We start from the raw sequence: 14,496 nt of genomic DNA, 5'->3' as shown, positions 1-14,496 counted from the left end.
GGCATTAAAGGGAAGCAATGTTTTTGCATGATTTTGCCCCCAAAATGGTTGTTTTCAGACCGAAAACTGGGAGGTAGGCTATTATTATAGGATGGGCAATTAATAGAATAATTATGGTACTTGAAAATATAATTTCATAAACATATGTTTTTGTTGCCTGCTGATAGATACCTTATCATATTTGCTATACAATACTTAGTTCATATCTCAGACTTTGTGGCATTATAGCTCTCAAAATTAATTAAGGAATTCCACAGTTAGAACATTTCATGCTACTAATAAATATGGCAGAATAAATTTAAACAACTCAAAGCTTCGTAACTGTCTTTAAGTTCATTAACATCAATGAGACCTTTAGTTATGTTTTGTTTTATTTAGGCCAAAATAAATTAATTGCAAGATTTTCATTGATTTTTTTTAAAGTGTGGCGGGGGGGTGCGGGCATTTTATTTTTTATCTTTCTTACATAATTAACTGTTTCACTGTTGAATATGTGAATGTACTCTTTCTTATTGCATAATATAATGGAACGTATACATGTGTTTCTAGACAAACTACGAACACAATCCTAATAATTCACCTTTTTTACATGTGAATATTATACATTGACATTAGCTGGTACGAATATACCCAATTCCCAGACAGTATATGAAAATATAGACCCTCAGTTCAACATCTTTATTTGAGTCAATTGTTAGGGGCGGCAGAAAAAAAGAAGGGGTGGGCAGGGATGCAAATCTAGCAATTTATTTAAAGCTGCCTTAGATAAAGATAAGTAAAAAATATATACAATATGTTAGAATTTTGGCAACATTTTGCAAAAAAATCTCAGAAAAAAATCGCTGAAGGCCAAAACAAATGTCTGGGCGCTCGAAGGTTTAGGACAAGACAAGCATAGCAAGAATCTAAAATCCTTTATTCTAAGGCGGCATAGTTGGTCATAGGGATAATTCTATGAAAAACATACACCCTAATTAACCTAATCTACCCAATTTTCAAAACAATAACTAGTAAATGGTGTATTCATTGCTAAATCAACACCAGATATTATCCTTTCATTATAGGGCACAAAACACTGGCAACAGGTTAAGCTAAGAATCGGTCTGGAAGCTATTTGAAGTGCTATAGAAATGGGAAATATCAATGGAAACAAGAAAAAATCCTCAGAAATGGTACTATGACTCAACAACTTGTTTTAGTGTTTTCGCTCATGTCTCTGCTAAAAGGATCGCTGGACAGATTCTATTGGTGTTTCCTCTCATGTCTCTGCCAATAGAATTGGTGGACAAATTCTGATTAAATAATTTAGTTTTGATTTGGTGTATAATGTACAGAAAATTGGGCATAATTGTGCTCAGGCTAGAATACAGTGTTTTCTCTTATGTCTCTGCAAACAGAATCGCTGGACAAATTTGGATTTTATCGACAATGGACATTTATTTAGTTATGTCCACAAAATTTCAAGACTTTTGCACAACAACACTAACAGCCCTACAATGATGCCAACAAGACCCAAAACAATGCCAACAGCATCTACAACAATGCCAACAGCACCCAAAACAATGCCAACAGCACCCAAAACAATGCCAACAGCACCCAAAACAATGCCAACAGCACCCAAAGCAATGCCAATAGCAACTACAACAATGTCAGCAGCACCCAAAACAATGCCAACAGCACCCAAAACAATGCCAACAGCACCAAAAACAGTGCCAACAGCATCCAAAACAATGCCAACAGCACCCAAAACAATGCTAACAGCACCTATAACAATGCCAACAGCACCCAAAACAATGCAGCACCAAAAACAATGCCAACAGCACTCAAAACAATGCCACCAGCACATTAAACAATGCCAACATCACCTACAACAATGCCAAAAGCACCCAAAACAATGCCAATAGCACCTACAACAATGCCAACAGCACCCAAAACAATGCCAACAGCACCTACAACAATGCCAACAGCACCCAAAACAATGCCAACAGCACCTACAACAATGCCAACAGCACCCAAAACAATGCCAACAGCACCCAAAGCAATGCCAACAGCACCTACAACAATGCCAACATCACCTACAACAATGCCAACAGCACCCAAAGTAATGCCAACAGCACCCAAAATGAATGCCAACGCCTACAGCACCCACAACATAATGCCGACAGCACTCACAACACCACCAACATAACCCACAACAACACCAACATAATGACAATACCTCAACTGTTTTTACTGAAAAACAGACTAACCAAAACTGCTTACTTTGTGACAACCTAAAGCATACCTTCCCTAATTATTTCATTCTTAAGCATTGTTTCAAAGTAACAATCATTGTCAACATGTTGTTTTACAACAGTAATTATCTTGACAGACTGTTTCTGAGCTGTGGCCAATATTTCAGTTTTTTTGCATGAATTGCATCAACTTTGCTTTAACTACAACTGAAAGTCATTGTCAGTTTGGTAGACAAGACATGGATTACCCTAAAGTTACATGACGCTGATATACTACCATGATATAACTGCTAATTTTTTAACCAATGAGGAGATTTTAATACTTCTAGTCACATGATTTATAGCCCTGAAATGGATTCAATATATTCTTCTGTTAAACAAAGTTAAAGTAATTATGGTGGGTGGTCATGATCCAACTTCAACCTTATAATGAATTGGTTAATGCCATGAAGCCATTTGTTAACGATTTATCAATTTGAATCAATTTCTCAGGGCTTATTTCACAAAATATCAGTTTAAGTCTTTTTCCCAAGCCTTATTTCACAATATATATGAGTTTAAGTCAATTTCCCAGGGCTTATTTCATGATATATCAGTTTGAGTTAATTTCCAAGGGCTTAGTTAATGATATATCAGTTTGAGTCAATTTCCCACGACCAATAATATTTCACAAAATATCGGTTTGAGTCAATTTTCCAGGGCTTAGTTCACGATATATCAATTTGAGTCAATTTTCCAGAGCTTATTTCATGATATATCAGTTTGAGTCAATTTTCCTGGGCTTATTTCATGATATATCAGTTTGAGTCAATTTTCCTGGGCTTATTTCACGATATATCAGTTTGAGTCAATTTTCCAGAGCTTATTTCATGATATATCAGTTTGAGTCAATTTTCCTGGGCTTATTTCATGATATATCAGTTTGAGTCAATTTTCCTGGGCTTATTTCACGATATATCAGTTTGAGTCAATTTTCCAGAGCTTAATTCATGATAAATCAGTTTGAGTCAATTTTCCTGGGCTTATTTCATGATATATCAGTTTGAGTCAATTCAAAACTTGTGAATGATAAAAATTGTATGAAATTTTAAAATATTTAATATGTAATATTAACGACCAAAAGTGGATTATTTGTTTATAATGTGTATCATAGAGTACTAAAACACATTTTTTTTATGATTCTCAGCCCAAGAGATCAACCTAGGGACCAATCGCTCGAATCAGGTAGCTCGACTGGACAAAAATGCAGTCCAAATACCAAGTAACTGTGGCTTAAACATGAATTGTGAAAATAGGACCACACACAATAAACACAATTTACAGTATCAACAGAAATTCATGAACTGGTGATGGATGAAACACCTTAATAAATCTTTTTCCAGTGAGCATTTCCTTGTTTTCCTCAAGGGTTTAATTAATTCATGCATGGCTTCCATCTATCATATGGTGCTTACAACAGATCCAAGAGGTTGGTTTGGCATTTTCAGGATTGTAGAAACATTCTAAAATGCATTTATTTTTAGGATAATGAATTTACAGCATTAGACAATGCCTAGTTATCTTTTTTTTATTAAATGAGAGTGTACTAAACTTACCCCCTGCCCCCCCCCCCCCCCCCCACACACACACACCCCAGGCAAATCCCTAGGAGTCCCTCTCTAACCCTCCCACATGCATACCAAATACTCCTTCAATTTCCCACATAAATCTTGTGTCACAAATATTATTTAATGATTACGAGAGTCTAGTTGTACTGTATGACTTTCACAGTCTTAAGTTTGTACAGAGCATATACCACCCTAGTGAGTTCTGAGTACTCTTTAAAAAGTACTCGTATCATCTATAACATTTGTGCTAAAATGCATATGAATATCTAAAAAGTACTCGAATCATACATAACATTTGTACTAAAATGCATATGAATATCTTTGATGTTTTAAAGCTTTTGTATAATTGCCAATATTAATTGTTTTGCACGCCAACCCTGCTGCCCCCGCAGACAACAACAACAACAACACCATGCAAGGCTATGAGAATATCTTTTACTTTTTCTTTTGAATTTTTTCACAAATGTAAGGTCAATGACACGTCATCCTAACAATTTGTGACCATGGTTTAGTGTTATCTAATCAACATGAAATAAAACAATTAAATATTATAATGTTTTTATCATATCTAATTATTCATGCAAATATTCAATCCCAATACTTACATTCCTTAGTACAAAAATACCAAAGCCAAGTATTCCCGCCATAATGCAGAGAAACAGCAAGGTCAGAAGAAGGGTCAAGGCCGACACCAGGGAAACCAGCTCCTCCCCGACCCCACCCATTTTTACACCGGTTTTGGGGGTGGGGACGCCACAGCCAACCAATCAGAAGTGCAAAATGGCTTATTAATGCCCCAAAGGTGGCAGGAAACAAGTGCCAACCAACCAATGTCTTCTGTGCCAGCCAACCAATGTTCTTGTGTGCCAACCAACCAATCACAAGACAATGTGACTCACAATTTGAGGTCAAAAATCCATTTGTTCAAGATCACTTTAGGTGACCATTTAAAATGTTAATTGGAGGAACACATACTTCAAGAGCTCTGATTAACTTTGTATAGACCCAAATAATTTGGGCAATATAGTGTCCCTTGGGTAGGTAACATTTGCCCAGGAATGAATCTTAAAGTCAATGAGCTTCAGGGGCTCGCTAAGTCAGTTTATATCAGCAAACCAACACAGTATCTCCATTGTTGTAGCATTTTAGTTCTAATAAACACCTAGATATACATGAGGTCATAATTCATGTAATTCTTGTACATAATATACAACATGACTGTGAAATCAACTTGTGATATTTGATAATGTTCCTACATTGGTGATGAGTATCACTACAAATGAACAAGTCATTCTAGTCAAACCCTATTAAAAAAATTCCTTTCAATTTTTTAAACTGGAAATTTAACACTCATGATAAAATTTATTTTGCCATTCACAAAAAAAATACTTTATCATTAAATTATTGCATACAATATTTTTGTATTTTCAATTCCGTAAAACACTGTCTTTCTTTCACAGACTTATTCAATGTAAACTGAAAGTTTATCCACATCACACCTGAATTTAACTTTATACAATTAACAGCTCATTCTAACAAATCAGGACCTCACGTTACTTTCCGATATTTACATCAACCTGTTTTTTCTTTCCAAAACTATTTGCAATTCCTTGTGCAGTGCACTGTCACTAAATCAATTAACGAAACCTGAATAAACTCTCAAAGGACGTTGGGAATTTCCAGATTTCTGCAATTTCCTGATCTTCCCTTTTTTTCTCTGATAAATCCTGTTTTTTGCACATGTTGCATGCTATTCAATTTCTTATTTGATTCATTTGAACACGCCTCGCAACACTTTCGTTATTTTTTTCCTGATCATTATGCACAACAATAATAAGCTGATACAAAATGTACCACAACCATTTTTTTTTCACCTGTATGTAATACAAAGTTTCCTAGGAGAATGACAATCCATCAATCATGAACTAAAAAAAATCGCCGAAAAAGACAATTTCCTAATTCTTAAACCAGGTTTCATTTACAAATAATTTTACGATAATTAGCTAATTTTCAAAAAACTTTCGAAACTGACATTGGCTTGGAAAACATTTGAAACATTTTTGTCATAATTAGGCTTTGATGTATACCCATTGACAGGGCGGAAAGCATTTATCAGGATGACTGTGAAATCACTTTACGTTTTGGAAAAAGAACGCAACCCTGTCGATTTCTAAGGTGAGCCATTTCCAAACATCAATGGTAAAGCCATCAATCAAACGGTCCTATAAGAAGACAATCTATATACTTCAATGCATGTTCCAATCATTCATAATGTCTATATCTTAACCAATAAACACCCATTGCACCTTGTTCCAGATGTGAATTCCATTCAAAATATCCTGATTTCTTATTATTCCAATTACCTCTGTAAAGAGTACGAAATATTTTATGCAATTAATGTTCGAAATCAACCTCCTTCAATAATAACAATATTCGGTGTCGACTAAAATGTCAACGAGACCACTAGCAGCACAATAAAACTCAAATTATTGTAATCCACAAACTAAAAATTTTTCAGCATTTAAAAGGCACCATTTTTCACAGAAGAGCACTTTGAATACATGAGTAGCAGACGACACTTTTCATGACACTATTCCCCCCTTCCTCTGGCCAAGCAATGTGTTAATGCAAAGGAACACAGGCATTTAACGCAGGCAGGTAGTTATATATCCCACTTGGCACCAACGTTAATTCTGACGTGTACAGCCAACAATTGTCTTCAGAGTTATACAGTGTTCCTTCAAACACTTATTATAAAACTGTCTATTCTTTGTAGAACATTTAATAAAACCTTCAAGTACATTATCATAACAAAAATGGTTTATTGGGTAATGCTATGATAAAACTAACATATTTTTATCTAAATTAAATACTGATTTAGAAATAACTCAGAATCATTTGAAGAACATAAAGCAATTGTTATTTTGAACTTTACATAAAATTTCTATGATTCAAAATCTATGAAACTTATATAACTTTTATTGATTACAAAAACAACGATACATTTACATGTTAATATATCATTTTCTACTGCAAAATTTGTATGTTTTAATTTAGCATGCAGCAGAAATAACAGCTAATAAAAGATGAAAGAATTCTAAAGAAGCTTTATTATGAAGGACAAATGTATTTGAAGGTTTAATATCCTGTCCAAAGGAAGTCCCCTTCCATACTATGGCTTCCTCCATACTAAAGAGTATTGGAGAGTATTCATCTACCTCCAAATGAAGAGGTTAAATTGGCAGGCAATCCTTCTTTCACAAACATACGCAATTTATATCTATAATAACTTTTAATAATCCAGGAACATTGGTAATAAATGTATTCACAGAAATCTAAAAAAAAATTCAGCTCATTATTCCACACTACAGTTTTTCCCTTAGCTCTTACAAAAATTATCTCCCTTGTAAAAAAAGATTTAAAAACAAAACAAAAAACTAACACCTTTACACTTCTAACAAAACAAAATGTTTATAGTTAAACCAGGAATGCTTTGTTCATAGAGATAACAGAAAAAAAAATGCTTGTTAATTTATTAACAGCATACCTACTTAAAAAGTTTTTTACATACGATGTGTTCCATATGTAAAATAAGCCATAACAAGAACTTGTAAGCATATTTCTGCATAATATTCTTGCTTTATGTTACACATTGCCTTAATATTTTGCAGGCTTTTTGTTACTTTGAAGCATCTAAACTCATTTTTTTGTAAGTTTAAGATTAGTCTTATCAACAAATTTGTTAATTTTGTATGCCTCATTGTCGTGACCAAATATTATGTTCACATCTTTTAATATAGTTTTTTGTGCTGGAAAAGAATGTATAAAAAATTACCCGAAAATTATACATCAAATAAGATTTTTTAATCTTCAAAGATTGCATCATATTTCATTTACAAAAATGGACATCCAATTTAAGCTAAAGTAACAAGCAAAATACAATCGCGAACCAGGGTGATAGGACTTGCAACATGTACATAAGTTATACCATTATTATTATGTAATATTTTATTGTATTCTTTACTTTCGGTCTATTATTTAACATAGTTGTAATAAGCAAATAAATATTTTTTCAAATGATGCTAAAATTGTATTGGGTCACCAGGCATCAAAATTTTATATTAAGGTTAAAGGAGCAGAGTATCAGAAAACTAGCTTTGTATTTGGGGCTCAATTTCCTTAAAGCTTCATATTATCAGAGTATAGGAAGATTTTTTTGTCTTATTACAATGAGGATATGCTAGAATATTTCACGCAAGGGCCATAACTCAGGGTGAACTAGGAACATTTGAATTTGCTTCAACAGCTATCATCTGCGAGGTTCTTGTGATTTTTTTACCAATATACCAAAGGACATAACTCAACAATTATATACATGAACCAGAGTGATGGGTCCTGTATGCTACACCCATGGGTATTGTCATTTTCCCCGTTTTCCAAGGGACATAACTCAAAAATTATATCCATGAACCAGAGTGAAAGGTCCTGTATGATACACACATGGGTATTTTCATTTCTACCAGCTTAGCAAGGTACATAACTCAACAATTATATACATGAGCCAGAGTGATAGGTCCTGTATGCTACACACATGGGTATTTTCATTTATACCAGTTTAACAAGGGACATCACTCCACAATTATATTCATGAACCAGAGTGATAGGTCCTGTATGCTACACACATGGGTATTGTCATTTTTACCAGTTTAGCAAGGGACATAACTCCACAATAAAACAACATGAGCCAGAGTGATGGGTCCTGTATACCACACACATAGGTATTGTCATTTTAACAAGTTTACCAAGGGACATAACTCAACAATTATATATATGAGCCAGTGATGGGTCCTGTATACCACACACATGGGTATTGTCATTTTTCCAGTCAACCAAGGGCATTAACTCAACAATTATATCCATAAGACAGAGTAATGGGCCTTGAATGATACACACATGGGTAATGTCATTTCTCCCCTTTCACCAAGGGACATAACTCAACAATAAAATGCATGAGCCAGAGTGATAAGACTTTCAAAATCTGTTAAATCATAATAATTATGTATTTGTATTTCTAATATGTTTTTCAAAAATTGTGCAAATATCTCGACAGTTACATGTTACTGCAAGGTTGTGGCAACGTCATTCCAGACTTTTGTATTTCTTTTATTTCTTAAAAAAATAAACTGATGCAGAACTATTACAGTATGTACCCTCACCCAAGCAGAAGAAGTAAAACAAAATGTCAAACGACTATAAAAACATATATTTTATGTAAAAATGCTGAAAACATTAATTTTAACAAAATGCAGAATGCAGATCTAAGCCAATGGAATCAACTACTGACAGATTGCTACATAATTGTCTGTCAGTGCTAAAAGTTCCAGAAAGATGTTTCAATTTACTTGCAGTTTCTAAAAATACATTCTTACACAAAAAACTAATAAATCACATGAAGTGTAACTGCAGATTGTGCAGCTGTTTCAATATACAGTTACCGCTAAATCATCATTTTTTGCTGTGGTATTAATTCCATAAATGCTTGCCTGCAGTTGCTTGTCATTTTGTCTAATTTGAAAAAAAAAATGAATGAGCTATACTAGCTGACAAAAGCAAATCCTTTCGCCCAAATTATTTGACCTGCTACAGGTATGTCTGATTGCCGATATTAAACAATATTATGGGGCATAGGATTTGGGAGTATAACGTGCCAACATTATAGCAGTATGCACCCTGCTCTAAATCTGCTCATGAATGCAGCAGCAGGTTTTTTTTCTGAACAAATTTCATGGAAATTTAGAGGAAAATATAACATTAGAAGTCCTGCAAATTCCCCAACGCCAAGATATCTGTCATTCTGCAGAAAATAAATCCTTGGGAAAATAAATGCCTTTACAGTAAGGGGACGATACATCACAGGTAAACTAGAGAACTTATTTGTAATTTCAAAAGATTCAAGAGCATTACAAAGGGATTTATGCTGACAATTCTTGAAACAGATTATCCTTTCAATTATTGACAAGAAAGAAGCGAAACTCATGTGACATTGCATGCTTTTTTTCTTATATAACAACACCTCAGAATTTCATTATCGTTGCTGTTTAATTTTTTCTTTATTACTCAGCTATTCAATCGGCACTTGCTCAGCGGCAGACTGTCTGCCGATTTGATTTACTTAGTAAAGCAAAAATAAATAATAACTATTTATGTGGTCTCACAAACAAGTTTTTCTATACTAGAGGGTGTGTTTGTGCAAAATTTCTGAATGATCCACTTGATAAAATCGGTGAGTGACTCAATGGAACTTTGGCAGTCATTTTTATCAGAAAACATTCTAAATGATTAATACAGAATCTGTACTGCGATTCTATTGGCAGAGACATGAGCATAAACACTTACACTATTTGTGCAAAACGTCTGCCAAAAAACTTTATGGTAAAAAACAACCAAGAGAAATCAGACCTGTCTTCAGAGTAATAATTCATCTCTTCTAATCTCAAGCAATGAAAGTCTAAAAACAATTTTCCGGCCTGTAAAATTGATCAGCAGATAATTAGTAAGCTCTTTTATTTCCTAAAAAACCAGATTCAGGTGAAAAATAAAAGATCCTGAAATAGCACATTACCTTGGACAAGATATTATATAAGTGAACAAGAAAGGTCAGCAATAGATCGATGAAAACCAGATTTCAATAGTTGACTAAAGAACTTCATCCTACTTTGTTCGATTCAGTTTCAACTATTTTAGGTAACAGTGACTTTTACCATGTCCCTATAGTGGCCCAAAAAGCAATTCTATGAAAGTCCTTCATTAAACTCTTTCTATACACCAATATTGGTCACAATATATATGTCAACACTTTAAACTAAAGCTTTTTAGTTTCAACCACTTTTTTCAAAAAAAGTGACCTTGACCTTGACCTTGACTCTTATGGTCCTAAACACATTTATCACATGAAAGGTCTCCATAAATTCTTCCTATATACTAAGTTTGGTTGCAATTTGTCAACCCATACTAAAGTTAATCAGTTCCAACCAATTTTCTATTTGAAGTAACAATGACCTTGGCCTTGACCCAATGGCCCCAAATGCAATCCCATGAAAGGTCTCCATAAACTCTTCCTATATATCAAGTTTGGTTGCAATATGTCAACCTAACTTAAGTAACAACTGTTTTGTTTTATTTTATTTAACAGTGACATTGACCTTGACCCTAGGGGACCCAAACACAATACCATGAAGGGTCTCCATACCCTCTCCCTATATACCAAATTTAATGGCAATATGTCAACCCCATCTTAAGTACTTCAAAATAAACCATTGTTCTATTTAAAGTAACAGTTTAAACCTTGACTTTAAGGGCCCAAAAAATAACCCCATGAAAAGTCTCCATAAACTGTTCCTATGTACAAAATTTTGTTGCAATATGTCAACCCTAACTTCATTATTCAATACCAACCGTGTTTCAATTTTTAGTATCAGTAACCTTGACTTTAGGGGCCCCAAACGCAATGCCAAATAAGGTCTTCATACTCTCTTCCTATATACAGAGTATAAGTCACTATATGTCAAACCTAAATGAAATTATTCAATACCAATGGTAAGTTTGATGCCGCCTTAAATGCATTACGACAGCAGGGCTTTTTCTGCCCAATTTGGGAAAAAGACTCTAGACATTTTCAGTCTGCGAAATAACCCATGTGCCCGATGCCCGGGGCAAGTAAAAATCCCGCCGGGCAAGTAAAAAATCGTATTTGCTTGCCCGATCGGGCAAGTGAAAAAAGAGAACGAAATCGTTTATCCGAAAATCAACAAACAAAGTAAATACTCTAAATTTGATGACGTATTACTCGACTTTGTAAAAGTCGCTAAATTTGATGACGTTTTACGCGGTCTGTATCGACTGGTACACTTACTCCGCAGTCCGAATCAATAGACGCTTATAACTATGCGTATAAAATTGAAAGCCGATTGGACGCTTGATTTAAACCAGTCCGATGCAAGCGTTTCAAAGACAATTCTGATGTGATCTTTGCTTATATTTTATTTGAAATTTATTCGGGCAAGTGAAAATTGGTCCGGGCAAGTTAAAATTGCCAGGGAGATGCCCGAAAGGGCAAGTTCATCTGAAAAGTTATTTCGCAGACTGCATTTTGGGAAATTTTGCGTCGTTAAAATGCCGAAATTGGGAAATTTTACATTTTTACATTTTTTTTTTGATTGGGATTTTTTTCTGAAGATTGGGAAAAATATCTTATATTTTGCTTTGGGAATGGGTCCGATAGTTGGACCCGTGGGTACTATAGAAAAAGCCCTGGACAGCACTTGTTTTAATTAAAGGGCACACAGTCATGATTGTATAATATTTTTTTATCATTTTTTTTAATAATATTGAAAAACATCTCGTAAGGACTGAGATTATTAATAATTTTCATCAGACTTATTTATTTTTTTTGTTAAATTTTGATTAATTTTGAATTTTTTTCTTCAGAGTTTAAAACTGTCCTAATAAGTATTGCACATTACTATTTTTTAAGAATATTCATAGTAAATACGATACAACTAAAAATATTATTCAGTGAAAGAACAGAAATATGATCAAAGTAATATTGATTGTAGTTTGTTTTCACTTCAAATTTTATTACTACATGAGTATAACAGTCATCAAAACTAGACTTTTGGATGAACAAGCTCGAATTTTAATTCTTTTGCTTGGCATCAAATTTTTGAACAAGCCCTGCTTTATAAAATTCAGAATTTGAGCAAGCCCAAAAGACATTTTACGAGTGCAGGGCTTGCCAACTTGTGCTATTTTCGACCACGGGTATAAAAAGGGTTATCACCTTTCATCTTATATTTACAAGCTGTAGATAAATTAGACTCACTTTCACTCAATTTCTTATAATACTCATAAAATTACCACTAACTAGGTATAAGAAGATTAACTAATGGAGTTAGGTTGGCTTCAATTAAACATTCATCAGAACAGGTTATTCTGGATAACAACCATCTTAATTCACCTGTATCAAATTATGTTGCCATGGTAACAACAGCAGAAAAATTGCTTCTGTTTTGTTTTGGATCAATCATTGGGATAAAATATGTCCATTTTATGACAACAAATATGGCTGGTATGTAGATTGATTATGAGTTCGAGGCCAGAGTAAGAGTTACCTGTAGTAAGATTTCAGGAGAACTGAGTTAAGGCCAGGGAGAAATGTGTTTCATATTCTCATCACCACCTGCTCATCAAAAACAGTGTGCCAATGCTTTTATTTGACAAAACTTCAGCCCAGGTAAAATTTCTTCACTTACTGACATAAATCGATATCCATGAAAAAGACTTTTGGGAAAGAGCAAACATTTAAAGCAATTTCAGACATAAATCAATAGTTGCGAAAAAAGACTATTTGGAAAGATCAAAATCTTACACGTTTACTGACAATAATTTATATATAGGTGAAAAAGACAATTTGGAAATAGCACAAGTTTACAGCAATTTCTGGCATAAATCGATATCCATGAAATAGACTATTGGGAAAGAACACAAGTTTACAGCAATTACTGGAATTATAACTTAATATCCATGAAGGAGACTATTGTGAAAGAGCACAAATGTCCAGCAATTTCAGGCAAAAAATCGAAATCTGAAATCCATGAAATAGACTATTGGGAAAAAGCACAACTTTACAGCAATTTCTGGCATACCTTTAGTGCTGACAGAAATCATAAACGTTCTTGATTTATTAATGTCTGTGATTGTTTAATTACAAGGCATGCTCTGTATTCTCACTACCCCTGGGGACATGCACAATCTACATAATAATATATTATGAATACTAAATGTCTGTTTTACAAGAGAACCACAATTATAAATGACGCTAACACTCCTCTGAATTTCTCTACTGATCAAGGGGCATAACTCAATAAAGGTTCAGCAAGAGTTATGGGTCTTTCTACATACATGCATATTTCTATGGTGAACAGGTGTACCAAGTTTTATGATAATACATACCGGTAATTATGTACACATTACAAGTTACAGACAACATTGAAGCATTTGCTCAACCATGCTGCCGCCGCCACTTTCAATGGCATCAAGGATATAGGTCTATACCTTAAATGTTTTTTTTCCCTTGAAAAACAGACAAGCTAAAAATTGCTGTTGATTTTTTACTTCTTTAACATAGTACGTTACCTTCATGCATGGTTATTTTGGTAGTAAACCTTCATCATTGATTATTTTGGAAGCAAATTTCTGTTTTTACTTTAATTACTTTGTTAATCATTTAAGACAAAATAATAGATATATATGGAATTTAGTGATTACAGTAACGGGAAGTGCCTTATTTCATAATTAAAGTGTAATGTGAGTTTTGTAATGACGTTATTTTCATACCACCCAACTAAAATTCATGCTAGACACTAGGTTAGTTTTTGCAAGAAAAAAATGTGGTGTAGGAGTAGCATCAAAAACAATTTGAAAGGGTGCAAAACTTCAAACAGAAACAAAGTTGAAGTGTGACCATACATGATAACTAAGGTAGTACATCTAGTTTAAATCTATTTCATTTACAACATCGAAATATACATACCTCCTATAGGGAGCGAGTATGAAATTGAAAATCATTTTTCCACCGTTATTATCCCGGATGCCAT

The 14,496-nt window shown here is 33.8% G+C and overlaps 1 protein-coding gene across 8 annotated transcripts in view; it reads right to left on the bottom strand.

Moving 5' to 3' along the window:
• Nucleotides 1–14,496, bottom strand: part of LOC128238446 (dystrophin-like) — a 198,707-nt gene that overhangs the window by 100,259 nt on the left and 83,952 nt on the right. The window lies entirely within an intron of this gene.

This window comes from Mya arenaria, chromosome 6 (assembly GCF_026914265.1).
Source record: "Mya arenaria isolate MELC-2E11 chromosome 6, ASM2691426v1".
In the NCBI taxonomy this organism is placed as follows: domain Eukaryota; kingdom Metazoa; phylum Mollusca; class Bivalvia; order Myida; family Myidae; genus Mya; species Mya arenaria.
The sequence above is the reverse complement of the archived record's forward strand: the minus strand, read 5'-3'. Positions and strand labels throughout refer to the sequence as shown.